This window comes from Lampris incognitus, chromosome 18 (assembly GCF_029633865.1).
Source record: "Lampris incognitus isolate fLamInc1 chromosome 18, fLamInc1.hap2, whole genome shotgun sequence".
Taxonomy (NCBI): domain Eukaryota; kingdom Metazoa; phylum Chordata; class Actinopteri; order Lampriformes; family Lampridae; genus Lampris; species Lampris incognitus.
Genome location: NC_079228.1, coordinates 22,205,066 through 22,225,778, shown reverse-complemented (window position 1 = coordinate 22,225,778; position 20,713 = coordinate 22,205,066).

Here is a 20,713-nt window from a genome sequence, read left to right as displayed (position 1 = left end):
TTCTCTTTGTGTGTTTTTGCTACAGATTCCTCGGTGGCAAACAAGTCTCTCTCTCTCTCTCTCTACCTCTTCCAGCACGATAAGAGCACCAGTCGCCACGCTGATGATACTGGTCTAGTCGAACCAAATGGGCACAAGAGAACAGGAAAATTATAAAAAGAGAAAAGAAAAAAAAACCCAAAGTCAAAGCTCATACAGCTGCAAAACCATATCACTACTTGGTAACAATGCAGACCTCATGAACAAATGAAACGCAAATGACTAGAAGCGTAAAATAAAATAAAAAACAGAAAAAAAAACTTTTGTTATGTTCCTTTATGTCTGTGACGTTTCTAGAGTACATTGGGAGTTTGAATCGTTTCAACAGATTTAAAAAAAAAAAAGGCTCTAATTTTAAAGAATAGGTCACCGATGAGAAATGTCGCCCCCCCCCACCTCACCCCCCTTCTTCTTTTCTCTATTGTGAAGACATGCTAAAGCGCTTGTCAGTTAGGTTCAGTTCAACTCTCTTGGGGGGGTGGGGTGGGGGTGGGGGGTTGCGGTTTACAAAACGCAAAGCTTGTAAAAAAGAAAAAACAAAACAAAAAAAAAACAAAAAAGACGGAGGCTATGAATTTAGGCATGCCTGTTTTTCACAAAGGGGGAAACCTTCATTTTCCTACTCGTCCAGAAACATTGGGGGAAAATGTGTGGTGGTGGGGGGGGGGGGGGTCGAACCGTGAAGAGCCAAGACGGTAAGGTTGAACTTGGGGGATGGGATGGGATGGGAGCAAACTCCAGGGGTGGGAGGGTTTTCTGGGGGCCTCTTGAGAAAAAAAAATTATTGTGAAAGGAAAAAAAAAACATTCAAATGATTTGAAGTTGTTGTGCAATACTTAATTGAGACATGAAGACCACAGGTTAGTGGTAGGCTGACGCCGGGCGGTGGTGACATCACCCGGGGTCAGTGTCCTCTAGAGAGCTTTCCAGTCTACTATGTCAGAACTGTGGTTTCTTGTTGATTATTTTTACTTTTTGTTTATTTTTTTTGTTTGTTTGTTTGTTTTTACTTCTTTTTTGGGCTGTAAACTATGGTCTGTCAGTCTGTGAATCTTTGCAGTATAATTCTGGTATTGTTGTTCTCTTTACGGTGTAATAAATATGTTAATACCTGCCTTGGAGATTGGAGACTTGTGTTCTAATATTAGCTGCCAATAATACACCCAAGAGTCCTTCTTTCCTCCTATTATGGGCATGATGGTGATACAGTGGTCACCAACTCACAGCTGACCGACAAAGGATTTCCTCTGGCATATAGACATGAGAATAAAAAAAAAAACCTGCAGAAAACAAGATCACTCACACAAAAGTAGCCAATAAGGCTCAACTAGATGCTCGTCATTGAAATTGCCATCACGGTGTTAAACCACTTCGACTGCTTGGCTGAAATTTGACGTCACCGTTTATTTTCAACCACTTTTCCCACTGCATTTAGTGGAGTCATTTTGTCCAAAAATAATCTTGACAATGAACAGCTTCGCATTGGCTTTCATGCAAAGGGCTCGTTTAATTGCATCCCATTAATCCACAGAAGAAAAAAGACCAGGTGTTATACTTGCAGACACAGTGTGGAAAGTGTATGTCAGTCACGGTGCCTCCTGGATCGCCACCTTGCCATGGTGGAGAACCTTGCATCTACCAATGATCCCAAGAGCTATGCCATGCGGAGCTTGGCTCCTGGTAGGGTCACCCAAGGCAGATAGGTCAAGGGGGAGGTTCCAGATGAAGCACGATCCAACAAAGACCTCAACGACGGAACTAGTGAAGATGTCTCCAGGTCACAACGGCAGTGAAGGTGGGTGAAGGTTGCAACAGAGGATGATCCCCAATCGTCTTGGTTCTTCATGCCCTTGGACTCTGGCCACCCCCTGCCAAGGACTGTGTGGTGACTGCAGGTGCATCAGCCACTCCAAGTAAAAAGTTGTCATGCACAGGTGTCCTCCCATTATGTGGCTCCAGAATTTACCTCTACACCCAACTGGGGACCCAGGGGGACCCAGAGGGACCCAGAGGACAGTTATACTCGACCCAGAGTGACCGCCGATGGTGATGATGATCAGCACAGTGATCTGCATTACTGTACCTTATATTGCACATCATCAGAACAGTTAAAATGCTGCCATGTGTGTGTCTGTGTTCAATTTAGAAAAACAAGCAACATCCCCTGATCCACTGGACAACAATTATCGAACATTTTGCTTCCTGAAAAAACATTAGAGATTATGATAGACAATGTCAAGCTGAATACAAAAAATATCTCAGGTTTGCTGTATCATGTAGGAATTTGGAGAAACAAAAAATGAAATAACTTTTATTGAATTTAACATGTTTAATCGCATAATGATACTGACACATTGTGTTAGTTCAACTGAGCTTAAAATGTTTTGCAGCTGATTTTTGTTTGTACTCAGCATCTGGTGCCTCTTGTGTCAGTGTCCAACAATAGTCGGCCAGCACTGATGGATTCCAGTTGCCCTGATACCTCTTTTCTATGGTCACAGTATCCTGGTGAAACCTTTCACCATGTTCATCACAGACTGCACCAAGATCAGCAGGGAAGAAGTCCAAATGTGAATGCAGAAAATGAATTTTCAATGACACGTTGTACTTCATGGTTTTGTATGCTTTAAGCACATTGTCAAGCAGCTCAATGTAGTTTGGTGCTCTGTAGTTGTCAAGAAAATTCTCAACAACATCCTTAAATGCTTTCCATGCTATTTTCTCTGGCCCCACTAGCAGATCTTCTAACTCCATGTCATTGATAACCTGTCTGATTTGTGGACCAACAAAAATGCCTTCCTTAATCTTGGCATCAGTTATTCTTAGAAACATCTGTCTCAAATAGCGAAATTCATCACCTTCTTTGTTTGTTGCTTTCACAAAATTTCCTCAATCTGAGTTTTATATGAAGAGGAGGCAGAAATACCTTTGTTGGGTCAACAAGTGGTTTATCGCCACACTTTTCTGCCCTGGCACGAAATGTTTATGGAGTGGCCAGTTCTTGTTAATGTAATGTGACTCTTTAGCACAGCTATCCCATTCACAACTTTGTATATCCGAGCTGCATTCGTAGTAGCAGTGCAAATACTTTTAGATAACCACAGACGTTCCAGTCGTAATTGATGTACTGTATGTGTATCAACAACAGTTCCATGTTATTGTAGGTTTCTTTCATTTGTACTGCGTAGCCAATGGGTACTGAAGGGTGGACATTGTCATTGTGTAACAGGACAGCTTTCAGGCTTAACTTGGATGAATCTATAAAAAGACGCCATTGTTGTGGGTCATGCACACAACCCAAAGCCATGAACAATCCATCAATGTCAGTGCAGAAACAGAGGTTGTCAACCTGCGTAAAGAAGTTTGTCAATTGTTCCTGACGGATCCGAAAGATAGAAATTTGTATACCTGGTGACAGCAAACTCCATCCTTGCAATCTTGAATCAAGTGGTTCTGCTTTAGCTTTTGACAAATCTAAGTCCCTGACCAGGTCATTTAATTCTGGCTGTGTTATCAGATGAGGATAACCAGGCATAAAGGGTTCAACATCTGGATCAGTGTTGTTTTCCACATCTGGTTCATGCGTTGTGGCATTTTCATCTGCCTCATCTAGGCTCCATGTCTCTGGTGGCTTCGGTACTGGCAAACTGTCTTCCTGTAGCACTGGTCTCAAGACTGAAGACAGATTGGGGTATTCAATAGACTTCTTATTTTTAGTAGAGAAGCCAGATACATTGGTCAGACAGAAGTAACAGTCCGTCATGTGATCCTTCTGTTCTGGTCATATCATTGGGACTGCAAATGGCATTGACTTCTGAGTACCTCTGAGCCAAGCTCTCAGGTTGACTGCACATCTTGCACAACAAATGTGAGGAGCTCAGGGATTCTCTTGGTCACCAATTTTACATCCAAAGTAGAGGTTTTCTTAATAAGTGCAGTCACGGTGCGTCTTTGAGCCTTGAGCGTATACTCGCCACAGATGTAACAGAATGTATCGCAGCTGTTGCAACATGGACGAGACATTTCTGCTGTGTTAAATCTTCCTGAAGACAATAAATCCTATTGTTAAGTCTACTCACTATGCTATTGCCTGAAGAACATGTGCATCAACATGCATAACAGCATCTGTAAATGTGAGCAGCTTTTATAGCCTGTCTGCCAGCATCTAACTTGACTAAGCATGCCCATACAACATTTGCACAGCACCTACACTGAGTGCATGGCCAGGCATGCTTGGACTGACCAAAACAGCTTGCTTTGTGGGCAATATACCACTAGACTTAAAATTGATGGAAAATCGCAAAAATAGGTTATATCTACAATATAGTATGTGATAGGAAAATGTTAAGGTGATTTTCGTGATAAGCAGCCCAAAATCCATAAAATACACCCAAAAGTGTTCAGGAAGCAAAATCTTCATTGTCCAGTGTTATGATTCGAATGAGGCAAATGGAAATTTCAATTATAATTGTACAATTACAATTCCTCTAAAATGGCACTTTTTTGTGAGTACACCTCTCAAGGCCATGCAAAGCAAGGTTTTCCAAATGACAGACAATTTGTGCTCCTTTCAAGAGGTAAAAACTAAGAAAACTGCATAGAAAGAAAATTGCACAGTCAAAACCTTGTTATTGTAGTAGATAATGTCATAAATCCTTCTAGTTTTTAAAACCTTTCAGCCTTCCTTTTTGTTTTCCTTTGATCTTTGAGGAGAAACTGAATTCACACAGTGACTTTCCACCGATAATGCTGCAAAATTACTTTCTGACTCTGCAAACATCGTGTCTCACCTTTCATTTAGTTCGACATGGAGATTTATTGAGATTGGATACTGTTTGTGTTAGGGTTTGCACCCGACCCCAAGAGCACAAACACAGAAGGCACAATATAGCGGGACCAACAGGCTAATTTATTGAAGAGAAAACTCAGGAAGTCCACTCTCACCAGGAAACGCGAAGTCCACCTTTAAGCCGGGAACCGTGGAGTCGCCCTTTAATCCGGGAACAGTGGAGTCGGCCCTTAATCCAGGCAGGAGGGGGGGGTAAACAGGAGGATACCAAAGGAGAACGGAAAATCACAGCAACGCTGGAGTGAAGAAATCCTCTTCGTAAACGGAAAGCAGCGCACAGGGGAAGGGGAGCAACGAGGAAGGTCCAACAGAGAAATCTCCAGGGAAGATCCAGGTAAGTAAACAAACTTCGATGAGCAGGACAAGCACAAGTACTCTCCCAGGGAACGGCACGAACTGGCAACAAGCTGAGAGTGACACAGCCAGATATAGGGAGGTGATTGCCAACAGGTGAGTGGAGGGGTAACGAGGAAACAGGCATCAGGTGGAGTTGGCAGAGCTCCGGGTACGCTTACACTGCAGAGCGGGTGTGGAGCGGGGAGACGTTGAGCCTTGGCCAAGGTTACACTGCAGAGCGGGTGTGGAGCGGCGAGACGTAACAGTACCCCCCCCCTCTACGGGAGCCACCTGGCGACTGACCTGGCGCCCCCGGGTGGGCACGGTAGAAGTCGGCGAGGAGAGAGGGATCCATAATGAGCTTCCGCGAAATCCAACTGCGCTCCTCAGGTCCATAACCTGCCCAGTCCGCGAGATACTGGAACCCGCGGCCGCAGCGCCGGACTTTAAGCAGCCGGCGGACCTTCCATTGAGGATGACCATCTACAAATTCCAGAGGCGGAGGCTCAGGAACCGGGGGCATAAGAGGACTGCTGGAGACGGGCTTAACTCGAGAGACGTGGAAGACAGGATGAATGTGCATGGAGGAAGGCAGCTTCAGCCGAACAGCTGCCGGGCTCAGGACTTTCTGGACTTCAAAAGGACCAATGAAGCGGGGCGAGAGTTTCTTGTCGGTTGTCTGGAGGGGAACGTCCTTCGTGGACAGCCAGACCCTCTGTCCCTTCTTGTACTCCGGCGCAGGGGTACGTCGCCGGTCAGCCCCTCTGCGAGCGCGCTCCCCAGCCTTGAGCAGTGCTGTCCGGATGGTCCTCCAGACACGCTGACAGCGTCGCAAGTGGAGCTGTACGGAGGGAACGGCCACTTCATCCTGCTGTGGGTCGAACAGGGGAGGTTGATACCCCAGGGATGCCTCGAATGGAGAAAGTCCAGATGCAGAGCTGACCAGGGAATTGGTGGCGTACTCTACCCACGGTAGGTAGTCACTCCAGGTGGAGGGCTTGCTGTTACATACACAACGCAACGCTGTCTCCATGGTCTGGTTTGCCCTCTCGGTCTGACCATTTGTTTGGGGGTGGTAGCCCGAAGACAGACTTACTGTGGCTCCGATGCCTTTACAAAATGCACGCCACACTTGTGAGGTGAACTGAGGACCTCTATCGGAGACTACATCTGATGGCAGGCCATGAAGCCGGAAGACATGTTGCATCAAGAGGTCCGCGGTCTCAGCAGCCGAAGGAAGTTTGGGAAGGGCTATCAGATGGACGCCCTTGCTGAAACGGTCTATGACGGTGAGAACCACAGTGTTTCCCCGAGAAGGTGGTAGTCCGGAAACGAAATCCAAAGCCACGTGAGAGCAGGGGCGGCTAGGAATAGGGAGTGGCTGCAACAGACCAGATGGCGCCTGGTGAGAGGCCTTGCTGCGGGCGCAAACAGTGCAGGCCGCTACAAAGCTCTTGACATCCTCCCGCATAGTTGGCCACCAGAAGCGCCGAGCGATGAACGACTGGGTACGACTAACTCCTGGGTGACAGGAGAAACGACTGCTATGACCCCACTGAAGAACTCGAGACCGAACAGCATCTGGGACGAAGAGGCGACGGGGTGGCACGTTACTCGGAGCGGGTTGAGCACGTTGGGCAGTGCGAACAGCCGACTCAAGACCAAAAGTGACCACACCGACCACTCTAGCCGCAGGGAGGATGGGTTCAGGCTCTTCAAACGCGCCTTCCTTCGGGTGTAGCCGAGACAGGATGTCAGCCTTTACGTTGCGTGTCCCAGGACGGTAAGTCAGAACATAGTTGAAACGACTAAGGAAGCCAGCCCACCGAGCCTGACGACTGTTGAGACGTTTGGCTGCCCTCAGGTGAGTCAAGTTCTTGTGGTCCGTCCAGATGAGAAACGGGTGCTCAGCGCCCTCGAGCCAGTGGCGCCATTCCTCCAGAGCAGCCACTACAGCCAGTAACTCCCGGTTTCCAACGTCATAATTCTGCTCGGCCGGCAGAAATCGGCGGGAGAAAAAGGCGCAAGGATGGAGTTTCTGGTCCTCAGCCGACCGCTGGGAGAGCACCCCCCCTACGCCTGAATCCGAGGCATCAACCTCTACCACGAATTGTCTCTTGGGGTCAGGATGGAGCAGCACTGGGGCCGAGGTGAACCTTGTCTTGAGGACTTGGAAAGCAGAGCTGGCAGCAGGAGACCAGATGAAGGGTTTGGCTGGGGAGGTCAACGCAGTAAGCGGTTCTGCCAGCTGGCTGTAGTTGCGAATGAATCTCCGGTAGAAATTTGCGAACCCTAGAAAACTCTGCAGCTCCTTACGGTTGGTAGGTTCCGGCCAGTCCACCACTGTCTGGACCTTGCGGGGATCTGCTCTGGTCCGTCCCTTCTCTACGATGAATCCCAAGTAATCCACAGAGGGGGAGTGAAACAGGCACTTCTCCGCCTTGACGTAGAGTTGGTTCTGGAGGAGGCGCTCCAGTACCCTGCGAACATGCTGGACGTGTTCCTCAAGAGACTGGGAGAAAATGAGGATGTCGTCCAGGTAAACGACGACAAACACATCCAACATGTCACGGAGTACGTCGTTCATAAACGCCTGAAACACTGCTGGTGCGTTTGTGAGTCCGAACGGCATCACCAAGTACTCATAGTGGCCTCGGGGTGTTTTGAAGGCGGTCTTCCACTCATCGCCTTCCCTGATTCGCACGAGGTGGTAAGCGCTCCTCAGGTCTAGCTTGGTGAAGATGGTCGCCTGTGAGAGAGGCTCAAAAGTCGAACTCATAAGTGGAAGCGGGTACTTGTTCTTAATGGTGATTGCGTTCAGTTGCCGGTAGTCAATACAAGGTCGAAGTCCCCCGTCCTTCTTCTTCACAAAAAAGAACCCTGCAGCAACAGAGGAAGACGAGGGCTTGATGAGACCTGCAGCAAGGGACTCGGTGATGTACTCATCCATGGCCGCCTTCTCAGGGAGTGACAAGTTGTAGAGGCGGCTACTGGGAAGAGTAGCCCCAGGACGGAGATCAATGGCGCAATCATACGGGCGGTGAGGCGGGAGTGACTTAGCACGGGTCTTGCTAAATACCTCACCAAGGTCATGATACACAGGGGGCACGGAGGAGAGATCAGGAGGCAGGGGAGTAGGCGAGCTCAAAGGCGTAGCACTAGTAGCTGCACGAAGGCATTGGGCATGGCAAGTAGAGCCCCATCCAAGGACTGTGCCTGTGGACCAAGAGATGTGGGGTTCATGGTGTCTGAGCCAGGGGCGTCCCAAGATAACTGGATTAAGCGGGGAACGTATGATGTAAAATTGCATTGTCTCTGTGTGGTTACCTGCAACGGTGAGAGTAACGGGGACGGTCCGCTGTGTGATACAGGCTAATCTCCGGTCATCCAAGGCAAACGCATCAATGGGGGTCCCAAGAGACTCAAGGGGAATGTCTGCCTGCGAGGCAAAGTCAAGGTCCATAAAACTATCATCTGCTCCGGAATCAATCAGGGCTCCAACGGAAAGTCTCTGGCCCGCCCAGACTAAAGCAATAGGAACAAGATGGCCGCGAGATTCGGAACCACGGGAGAAGGAAAGGCGGCTTACTAGGATCTCCCTTGGTCCTGGTAAGCCTAATCTTTTGGCCGTGAGGGACAGTCGCGGAGTCGGTGCCCCTTAAGACCACAGTACAGGCAAAGACCTGCCTTGAATCGGCTCTCCCATTCAGCAGGAGTAAGTCTAGCATGTCCTACCTCCATCCGCTCTTCTACACCCCCAGGTGGCGTTGTCGCGAAAGAGTCAGAGGAGGGATTGGCCGGGGAAACGGGAACAGCGGTTCGGTCTGACGCAGAGGTAGTTCTGGGATTGAAGGAAGTTCCACGCAAGGCCTTCTCACGCTTTCTCTCCCGGATACGTCCATCAATGCGGATAGCGAGAGCAATGAGGTCATCCAGAGATGAGGGTTCTTCTCGGGTAGCAAGTTGATCCTTCACCGCCTCGCTCAATCCTCTACGAAAAGTGGCACGCAGGGCCTGGTCATTCCATCCGCTCTCAGCGGCAGCCAGGCGGAAGTCGACGGAGTAATCTGTGACGCTGGCGCCGCCCTGCTGGATGTTATTCAGTCGTGAGTCAGAATCCCGACCGCTTACCGGATGGTGGAAAACCTTACGTAGCTCTGCGACAAAGTCTCTATAAGAGTTACAGTAGCTGGCCCCCATGGACCAAGAAGACGTAGCCCACTGCGCTGCTCGACCACTGAGCAGGTTGGTCACGTAAGCGATCTTAACAGCATCACTGGAGAACACGGTGGGCTGGTGTGTGAAAACAAGCTCACACTGCATAATGAAGGTAGAGCAAGTTTCAAAATTACCGTCAAATGGGTGTGGACTGGTAATGATGGTTCCACGGGGTAAATAAACAGGAACTGGAGGATCTACTGGAGCGGCGGCCACAGGGGGCGCACTTGCTGGCGGTACAGGCTGGTTCAGCTGCTGGTTGGCAAGAGCTGCTGAAATGGTCTGCAGTTGTTGCATGATCTCTGCCTGCTGACTCGCCATCGCCGCCTGCTGGACAGCTAAAGCTTCCACAGAAGCTTGCAGGGGTTGAACTTGAGACTGGAGACCCTGCACAGCAACCGAAGCCTCTTGTAATTGCTGGGAATGGGCGTTGGTAATCTGAATTTGTTTTACTAGGGCTGCTTGCACCGGATTGGCTGTGGGTGTGCCGTCTGTGCTGGCTGGGGTCGTCATGGCCAGTTCGTACTGTCAGGGTTTGCACCCGACCCCAAACACAGAAGGCACAATATAGCGGGACCAACAGGCTAATTTATTGAAGAGAAAACTCAGGAAGTCCACTCTCACCAGGAAACGCGAAGTCCACCTTTAAGCCGGGAACCGTGGAGTCGCCCTTTAATCCGGGAACAGTGGAGTCGGCCCTTAATCCAGGCAGGAGGGGGGGGGTAAACAGGAGGATACCAAAGGAGAACGGAAAATCACAGCAACGCTGGAGTGAAGAAATCCTCTTCGTAAACGGAAAGCAGCGCACAGGGGAAGGGGAGCAACGAGGAAGGTCCAACAGAGAAATCTCCAGGGAAGATCCAGGTAAGTAAACAAACTTCGATGAGCAGGACAAGCACAAGTACTCTCCCAGGGAACGGCACGAACTGGCAATAAGCTGAGAGTGACACAGCCAGATATAGGGAGGTGATTGCCAACAGGTGAGTGGAGGGGTAACGAGGAAACAGGCATCAGGTGGAGTTGGCAGAGCTCCGGGTACGCTTACACTGCAGAGCGGGTGTGGAGCGGGGAGACGTTGAGCCTTGACCAAGGTTACACTGCAGAGCGGGTGTGGAGCGGCGAGACGTAACAGTTTGCCTGCTGTTTCACTTAAACTAGCAACTTGATCAAGTGACATTATTCTGCCAGCAGTCCAAGGAGTGCATGACTATGAGTTTTTCTGAAGGGAACCGCGAGTATTTGCTTAGATGTTTGAGTCTGCTGTGTTCGGGCCATTTGAAAGTCAGCCCACAGAGACGAACCCCATCTTCATCTGCCCTCCTAAACAGTGCCATAGCATAAGTAGCTTTTTACTTAAGACTAACTAGTGAATAAAATCAGAACCAAAGCATTGGAAATCAAATCCACATGACTGATTTTGGTTAAATGAAAGAGTCTGAAGAGGCTCGAGGAACAACATCCCCGTCTTGCACCTCAAGCTGTCATCAGACTTGGTGAGAGGGCTATACACAGACTGCCACCACTGGTAAAAGCAATAATCTAAAAACAGACTGGGTCTGAGATGAGCTGCTGATGGGGCTCTTTATAGCTGGTAGCACCAGTCCAAATAACCCGCTAATTAACCTCGAGCTTTTTCCGGCTAAATTGTGCTGGGATCCAAAGAACTGGGATCAGCCGTCCTCTTTCAAAATGAATGACAATGAGGCAACGGAGCAGCTTGTCAGCTCTGCAGGCTGTGCCTTTTCATGACCCCCCCACCAACACACACACACACACACACACACACACACACACACACACACACACACACACACACACACACACACTTTTCATCTCTGTGTAAAACCACTTCGCAGCTGATAAAGCTCAGGGATGAGTTGGGCTGCTGTGATATTCCTGCCACATTCTTCAACATAAAGTTCATTGTGACCAGGGTTCCCTTTCTTCTCTCTCTCTCTGTCTCTTATCAAGCCAGGCAGCAGCAGACAGCGACTTGAATTAAGCGCCGGTCTGCGGTGGGGGTGGGGGGTGGGGGGCTGCTAGCAGCCGATAACAATACAAAATGGATTTTCTCAAACAGAGAAAAACAGCTGTCTCCATTATTTGAATGCTTCACCTTTCCCCGCTCCATTAATTGGCTCTTTGATCACAGGCAGAGGTGCACGGTGCCTGATAAGGAATAGGTTATTAGTAAAGTAGCCTGAGGACCGTGAGGCGGCTGGCCGCACCCAGCTGCACGAGATGAGATAGTGCTGCGGTAATGCCGCTGTGAGAGAGTGCTGGTGAGTGATAGGGCCTCGCTGTCTGGCCCCCGCACTCTTGCTTGGCTCATGGGCGGTGGAAAGAGGAGCAGCGGCAGGACGGAGTACGACACAGCAGCTAATGCCGGATTGTGATTCAGCTTGCGGGGGATAGAGATTGGGATTCTAGCCTAGGACAGCCTGCTCCTTTCGGTGCCCCCCCCTGTACCCCCCCCTCTTACTGAGTCAAACTGTGTGACAGAATTTCTGCTGCACTTTTTCCTATTGACCTGATATGTGGTAAAATGTCAGGCCTACGGTAGCCCTCAAGGAGAAAAGCAAAAGGAGAACGGAAGAAAAAAAAAATGACATTACCCCTTCAGGGCTCCTTTTAAAAATGGCCGGCCCCTTTGATGTTCCACCGAGCCAAATTCCCGGCATTAAATCTGATGGAATTTCCACTATAAGCCTGTTTATGTATTTTCCCACATCCATGGACGAGGGGGTGATTTGCCACACTTCACCACGGAGGAAAGAAATCTTCAAGAACTCGCTATCTTGTAATCCATTCTCTCTCTCTCTCTCTCTCTCTCTCTCTCTCTCTCCAAGAAATAGTACCAGGGGGGACAAGCAGGGTATTTATGTGGTGTAAAGCGTGGTAAGAAAAGAGGGGAAGTGTTGATATTAAATTACACAACACAAGGTTATCTAGTGCCTGCACATGGTTGAGCTGCCCTGGGCCAAGGGTAATCTGCTAATAGCGCTCACACCGAATGACATTATTAAGGAACTGGGCCCCGTGTGTCAGGCCTCTCTCTCTCTCTCTCTCTCTCTCTCTCTCTCTCTCTCTCTCTCTCTCTCTCTCTCTCTCTCTCTCTCTCTCTCTCTCTCTCTCTCTCTCTCTCTCTCTCTCTCTCTCTCACACACACACACACGCACACACACGCACACCTCACGATGTGTTAAGAGGAAACGGAGGAGAGCAAAGGAAAAGTGACGAAAGGAGAAGTGAGGGGCAGAGATAGATGTAGAGAATGAGAGGAAGAGGAAGAGGTAGGGAATTAGGCTGACCAAGAGGAGAGATGGGAGAGTGAGTGAGCCGGTAAGAGGATGAGAAAAGAGAGGTACAGTGCAGAGACAGGTAGATTGAGACAGAAAAAAGGAGGAGGAGAAAAGCAAGGCAGTAAAGAAGGAGAAGGAGTTAGGCGTGATGACACGCTGCTCTCTTTTTGTGCATTAGAATGACCCGAGGATGGCTGAAATTATTTACAACTCAACGGAGGCAAATCACACAATCTCGATGTTACCCCCCCCAAAAAAAACAAAAATTGTATCAAATATAAACTTGTTTTGGGGTTGAGTTTTTTTCCCACTAATGTAAAGTTCCAGTGGGTGACTTTGAAGCCATCTTTGTTTTCCAAGCTAAAGGGATAGTTCAGGTTTTTGGACGCAATGAATTGTACCATTTTGTGCAGTTTTGTTGATAACACGCTTACATACTTGAATATTTGTACAACTTACTGGAAAGACAGAGAGAATGGGAGGGAGTAGTAGCATGCACCAACGGTCAAATGTCAGGTGCAAGCTCACAATTCTTGCTGCACACACACACACACACACACACACACACACACACACACACACACACACACACACCATGTCACTCTGTACTTGTGGGGACCCCTCATTGACTACATTCATTCCCTGGCCCTTAACCATCATAACTACATGCCTAACCATTGAAGATGTCTTTCCTCCATGATGAACTGTGGCAAATCACCCCCTTGTCCACGGATGTGGCAAATTCATAAACAGTCTTATAGTGGAAATTCCACCAGAAGCCGTTTAATTGGCTCAGTGATTCCTCCCTCTCAACCTTGAGCTGATGTGTGGTGAGCATTCTGGTGCAAAATGGCTGCCGTGCACCGTGGTGGTTGAGGTGAGGTGTCCTCCCCCTCTCCCCCCTTTGATGTGAAGCGCTTTGGGTGTCTAGATAAAGTGGTACATAAATGTAATCTATTATTATTATCCATCCATCCATTATTCAAGCCGCTTATCCCAATTGGGGTTGCGGGATGCTGGAGCCTATCCCAGCAGTCACTGGGCGGCAGGCGGGGAGACACCCTGGACAGGCCGCCAGGCCATCACAGAGCCCATACACATATACACACACACATACACACACAGTCACACCAAGGGACCATTTAGTATGGCCGATTCACTTGACCTACATGTCTTTGGACTGTGGGAGGAAACCGGAGCACCCGGAGGAAACCCATGCAGACACGGCGAGACCATGCAAACTCCACACAGAGGATGACCTGGGACGACCCCCAAGGTTGGACTACCCCGGGGCTTGAACCCAGGACCTTCTTGCTGTGAGGCAACCGCGCTAACCACTGCGCCACCGTGCATATAATAATAACAACAATATATTACATATAATGATTGTCATAATATTATTATTATCATTATTAACCTTAACCCTTACCCTAACCTAATCCTAACCCTAGCCCCAAATCCTAACCCTAGAATAGACCCCTTTTCCTCATGGGGACCCATGCTATGTCCCCACAAGGTAGATGGTTTCAGGTTTTTCTATCCTAATGGGGACCTGGCACGCACGCACACGCACACACACACACACACACACACACACACACACACACACACACACACACACACACACACACACACACACACACACACACACAGTAGCCTGCTGTGCTAAGGATCACCTCAACCTTATGTTTTGTCAACAACACAGTGCATTCAGCAGTGGCACATAGAGGCCAAGGACAAAAGCCCATGCAGCTACCAACGTCAGGTAATGGCCTCTATACACTACACAGCAGGCGAGTCAAGAGATGGAGAAAAATACGCAACGCATCCTTATGCCCCTGGGGGGAAAGAGAAAACTCACCTCGAGGATGAAAAAAAAAAAACATACTGCTATTCTTTACACCGCCCCCAACCCCACTTCCCTCGCTCTCCCCCCCGAGGCTCAGCAGCATCATGTAATCCACCATGCAGTTGTTCTAGTTAAGACACTGCCACAGCTGTTGCCCACAAACAAAAATGTATAAACAAATACATACAACGCTGCAGCCTCGCGTGTGCGGTCGGCATGTGGAACTAGACCTCAGACGGACCCATGCATTAAGAGCCAATATGTGGCGGTTAAACATGCTCCCACAGCTTTTTCCATGAATAAAAGGACTCTGCAATCGATTCTGAAAGATACAGACAGTCAGTGATATCTTCCCTCTTCTTTGCGTTTGTTCAAATCTGGCAGCAGCGTTCTGAATTAGCTGTAGCCTGTCAATCATTTTTTTGAGAGACCAGTAAGGAATAATTGCAATAATCTAACCTGCTTGAAATGAGGTCATGAATAAGGTTTTTCAGCATCCTGCCAGGTTATGAATGGATGAACCTTGGCAATATTTCTATGATGAGAAAGCTCAGAACAGAAGAACAGTTCTCACATCTATTTCATGAGACAGGTGGGTAGGAGAGGAACGAGTGGATCAAAAAGTCGCAAACAAACTCCCTCACATTGTCTAACGTACAATAATATTCTTATCTGTAATGTTTCGGTGCTAGACATTCATCAAGCAAATGGTTTATGACAATGAGAAGCCATCTTAACTAGAGTGGCCGCAAGCCTGCGACCAATCCCATTCCCCATGTGCAATAAAAAGCCATAAATACCAAACATCAATTTATCATACGACAGTCTCCAAAATCATATATGGAGCCAGAAAAGCAGAACACTCCTACCGTATGCAGTCTTGATAGGGCTTGATTATTGTTACTTCACATATGTATACATTGATGTAATGTTTGCCCAATTGAATTTTGTGAGGCACTGTCGTATTTATCATGAAGGGCTCCATTTATTTGTTGATGATTTTTCACTTGCCATGTAAATGTATGCGTACAGGTTCATCTATAAATGTAATCTGCAATATTTGGGGATGTACCTTTCTGGGAAGGCAGTTTAGCCTTTGGGGCTTTAAGTGCTCATTTTATAGTAATCTACCCATTTAATGTAAGCATTCTGGGGTACATTTATGATTGTTATTATACAAAGTGCTTTCCTTTTCTGGCCCCATGTATGATGTTGGAGGCTATCATATAATAAATTGATGTTTGTTATTTATGCCTTTTTATTGCATGTGGGGAATGGGATTGGTTGCAGGCTTGCAGCCACTCACTATTTAAGATGGCTTCTCACTGTCACAAACCATTTGCCTGATGAAGCTCTAGCGCTGAAACGTTGCAAATAAATGTATTATTGCAAGTTAGACAGTGTATGGGACTTTCCTTGCAACTTATGATGAGAAATCTATCATTGACATCTTGTTAATGTGGGATTTGAAATTTAGATCAGAGTCAAAAATGACATCTCGGCTTGCTACCTCTGATTTGATCTGGTGAGCCAAATTTCCCAATATATCAACAAATAAGACTGGGCAAACATGTTCTTTTCTTAAATTTGTACTAAAGTCAATTATCATTTCTAAAGTCCGACGAATATCCATCCATCCATCCATCCATTATCCAAACCACTTATCCTGCTCTCAAGGTCACAGGGATGCTGGAGCCTATCCCAGCAGTCACTGGGCGGCAGGCAGGGAGACACCCTGGACAGGCCGCCAGTCCATCACAGGGCCGCCATAATATAATTTATATAATTCATAATAAGTAAAACAAATAATTTAATCGAAAAAAATTTACTTCTGCGACATTTACTTGACCAGAAAGTACTAATATACTGATGCACACATAAATAAGAGGTCTTGATTATTTACCATATTTCTCACTCTATGCTAGATTTGACTACTACCGTGTGGTCCATATTCAACACTGTATTGCAAGCACTGTATTGTATCTCTGATATCTATAGGTAGCATATTCCACAGTTTCGGGGGCATAGTTAAAGAAGGCTGCATCCCCAGTGTTCATTTGGAGTGGTCAGTGAGGATCTAACAAACCAGAGGACCTGGGGGCTCATGCAGGAACATGTAGGCTGAACCAAGGCCATTTACATTGAAGCTTTGGGTTTCAAACACTTATTACCTTACCTATGATATTCATGGTAAAGATGGCAAAAGAATGCATTTTCCGTGTCATGAACTCCTATCATGACAGTTTGTGCTGTCCACATTCACTTTGTGTGTCTGTGTGTGTTGAAATTGCTAGGATTAGTGTGGGTGTGTGTGTGTGTGTGTGTGTGTATGTGAGAGAGAGAGGGAGGGAGAGAAAGAGAGAGAACAAAAGTGCCTGCGTGAACACCTTTCTAGGAGCTGAAGTCAGGAGGTCTCTCCCCATGCAGAAGGTGGGTAGAGAGGAGGTGATTGATGGCTAATGAGGGCTGAGTGAGGAGCCAGGGCCAGACACACTATACATTGCCTACTGCGGCTTTACTTAATGATGGATGGCATGCTGACACACACACACACACACACACACACACACACACACACACACACACACACACACACACACACACACACACACACACACACACACACACACACACACACACACACCATATTGGGTATGTCATGTGGATGTAGGTATAGGGGTGTGTTTGTGTGTGTGTGTGTGTGTGTATGACATGTCTTTGCAAAACAGAATCAACTCCACTCTCTCCAAAGAATTGACTTTATCCCATTCCCCTTTAGTCTCTACAACACATAACCTCCAAGCAGTTCCAACCCACTCCAGCCATCTTTTCTTCTCTCACTCCATCCATTCTGGACCCACAGGACCAAACCACCTCCAAAAACATTTTACCGTGACACACAGCAGGGTATCGCATGCCATCATTTATCACTGTACCCCACTGTTTCCTGCTCAATGCATCCATCCCATACCATTCAAAAAACTAGCAGGCTGTTCCTATAGACGCTGCATGGCGCCTCATATAAACCCAGCAACATATGGATGAAAGAAAAAACACATTTTATCTTCCATGCTGCTGCTTGATCAGTGATGAATTAGTCTGTGTGTAATGCATGACCTTGACTGTGATGTTGCGCATGCTGAAGAAGGTTTTTTAGCCAAAACCCTTTAACCAAAGCTCATTTGTCCATTGCTGTTTTCTGAAATAAATGCAAACTATTAACCGATTTTATTGACATTATAAAACAAACTCTCCACTATAAAGCTGAGAGGATAAGAAACACCAAGTGTAAGTAATTGGCTGTGTATGCCTTTCTTAGGTGTTGTCTATTACCGTTTTCTATCCGACGTGTAAATCTAGACACGTCAGCATAATGAATTTTTGTCAATGCATTTTAAACAGTGATAAATAAGCACTACACTGATGTGATATCCAAACAGAGGTAAGATGCATTCCCCAAATGCCCATTGCTCTACACGAGCATTTGACTGGCCTATAACTCATTCTTTGAGGTACTGCAGGCAAATATAATTCACTATTAAACATGTGTTGCTTACTTTGGGCTGAATCCCTCACGTGAACCATGAATCAAAAAGTGAAAGTGACTGACTGTTGGCCATACCAAACATTTAACAGGTGTTCAAGAGTGATCCACCATTGAGTGGCCAGTGCAGTGATGTATCTCTCCCAAGCCAAGAAGAAGCACCCGACTGCAGAGATAAATCAGCAGAGCCTGCCTTCATCCATTACCCCTCTCTTTCCCTCCCTTTGTCTATCTCTTTTTTTTCTTTTTTTTTTTTCCTCATCTCTAATCCTCCTCTTCTGCTTTTCTCGCTTTCCCCTTGGACAGATCTATATATCTCGGTCTGTCATTGGAGAACAGAATGAGCAGAGCTGGGCTGCTGCTCAGTTACAAGAAGATTAAGGGTGAATAAGTGGGAGTGACGACGGCCAGGAGTGACAGCGGGACACACCTGAGCTCGCCGCCGTGGCCACGCCAGTGATTAATTATGCCGTCTGGGCTGGACGGAGAGATGCCATGAGCACCCAAAGATCCTACAGAAATTTACAGCTCATTGATGGAGACATAGTGTCCCCCCCCCCATCTCCGCTCTATCCACCCATCTTCCCCCCCCCTCCCATTCTACCTTACCTCCCTACCCGCCTCACTTTTCCCAGTCTTCCCCAGCTGTTGTGCACCTGGATGTCGGCCTGGGAGAGGGATAGGAATGCATCCCATCCATCTCTCTGAGGGGGGCACACAACATGTGGAGAGGGGTGGTGGTATGGAGTTGGGTGGGTTGAGGGTGGAGGTGCAGCAGTAGCTCTGGAGAACTGAAGTGAGGCAGGAGAGAGAGAGAGAGAGAGAGAGAGAGAGAGAGAGAGAGAGAGAGAGAGAGAGAGAGAGAGAGAGAGAGTGTGTTTGGTGAGAGCTAAATGACGAAGCCTCAGGTCAGTGATGCTACATTGGCCATGCGTTTAATGGAGGTCGATAATCCTGATTAAGTGCAGTGACTTTGGGATGTCGTGACTGTTGAGGGTTGCGCTAAACCAGACAAATGTGCAAATTGCATGCAAAGCGCTCCCTATTTATCTGCCATTGGAGTGCCTCCCCGTCACGGAGCTGAATCAGTTTTGTCTTTTAGGTCAAAATGAGATGGGCAAGGAAGACAAGGTCCTCGATCCTGGATCAGCCTTCAGTGACTGAGATTCTTGATTAACACATTTTCAGAAATAAGACAAAGCCGTCTTCATTCACTCAAAGAGTTGATATGGGGGGCTGGTTGCTATCTGATGAAATTAAATACTATATGTCTTGGACTCCATAATCAATTGTGCTCAATGTAAAAAATCCTTTTCAAAGTGCATTTTTTATTAGTTCAAATTTTGGTCTATTCCCCAAAGATAAATATATAAGCTGCACAACAAAGAAGTCTCAAACCAGTGTGTTTCTCCTGAGTGCTATTTTACTTGTTATTTTGATCTTGTTTGTCAGAAAAGTTTAATTTTTCATAATAATATGCCATTTTTCAGACAGCGGCATGGGGCCAATGGAATATATTCTGTGAAGCATTTCATGAGTAAGTCCCAACGGATAATATCAAATGAATTCATTCTAATGCCATGTATTAATAAAAGTCCTTCAGCGTGAGTAGCGCCACAGGCATGTCAAGCCGTCATTTTGATTAAAAGCTATTTATTAGTGAATGATTTGTTTGTTGAAATCAATTTTTCATTTCAAAATGTCACGTTTCTTTGAATTTTTGCAATGCAGATAGGCTGGGGTAAGGGATTTCGTAGGCACTCCCAAGACACAGACTTGATTGGTGAGAGGGAAGGAAGATGGATGAAGATTGTCCGGAGCTGGCTGTCAAGGGACCAAGGGAGGTTGCATTGTTGTTCTATATCTGCGTGAAATACCTCCAATCAGAAATGGCAGCTCCCGTATGAATATGAAACCAGACACAATCCACATACCAAGGTACAAACACCACGCAGACGCACAGAGCAGGTGTGCTTATGTGCAGGAAGGATAAAGACAGGCATTCATGGGTACCAAAGAGAAACAGTAACACATAAATAAATACACAAAAAAAACCCACAAATGCATTTGCGCGCGCGCGCACACACACACACACACACACACACACACACACACACACACACACACACACACACACACACTTGCATGCCCCAAAACAGATGAATGCTTAATGCATATCTGTGCAACGAGTCCTCTCTCATGTCACTCATTCCTGTATATCTTGCTATAAAAGCTTAGCTGCTCTCCTCGGCAATTTTTTTTTTGTTCCCCTACGACAGCTGTATATAAATTACTTTAGCAATGTTGCAATTCCACTTTTCTCTATTGATGAGAAAAGTGAAAAGATAAAAAGAATGTGGCCCTATACCAGGTCAAAGCTCTCTCTCTCACTCACACACACACACACACACACACACACACACACACACACACACACACACACGCTCACTCCCCTCTGATCACATCATAACCCTTTCAGGTTATGTCAGTATCCGACAGCAGGATTCCTCCAAATGGGAATATTGTGGGAATGTGCTAGATTAGATTCCAGTAAGAGCCAGTTCAACCTCATCTCC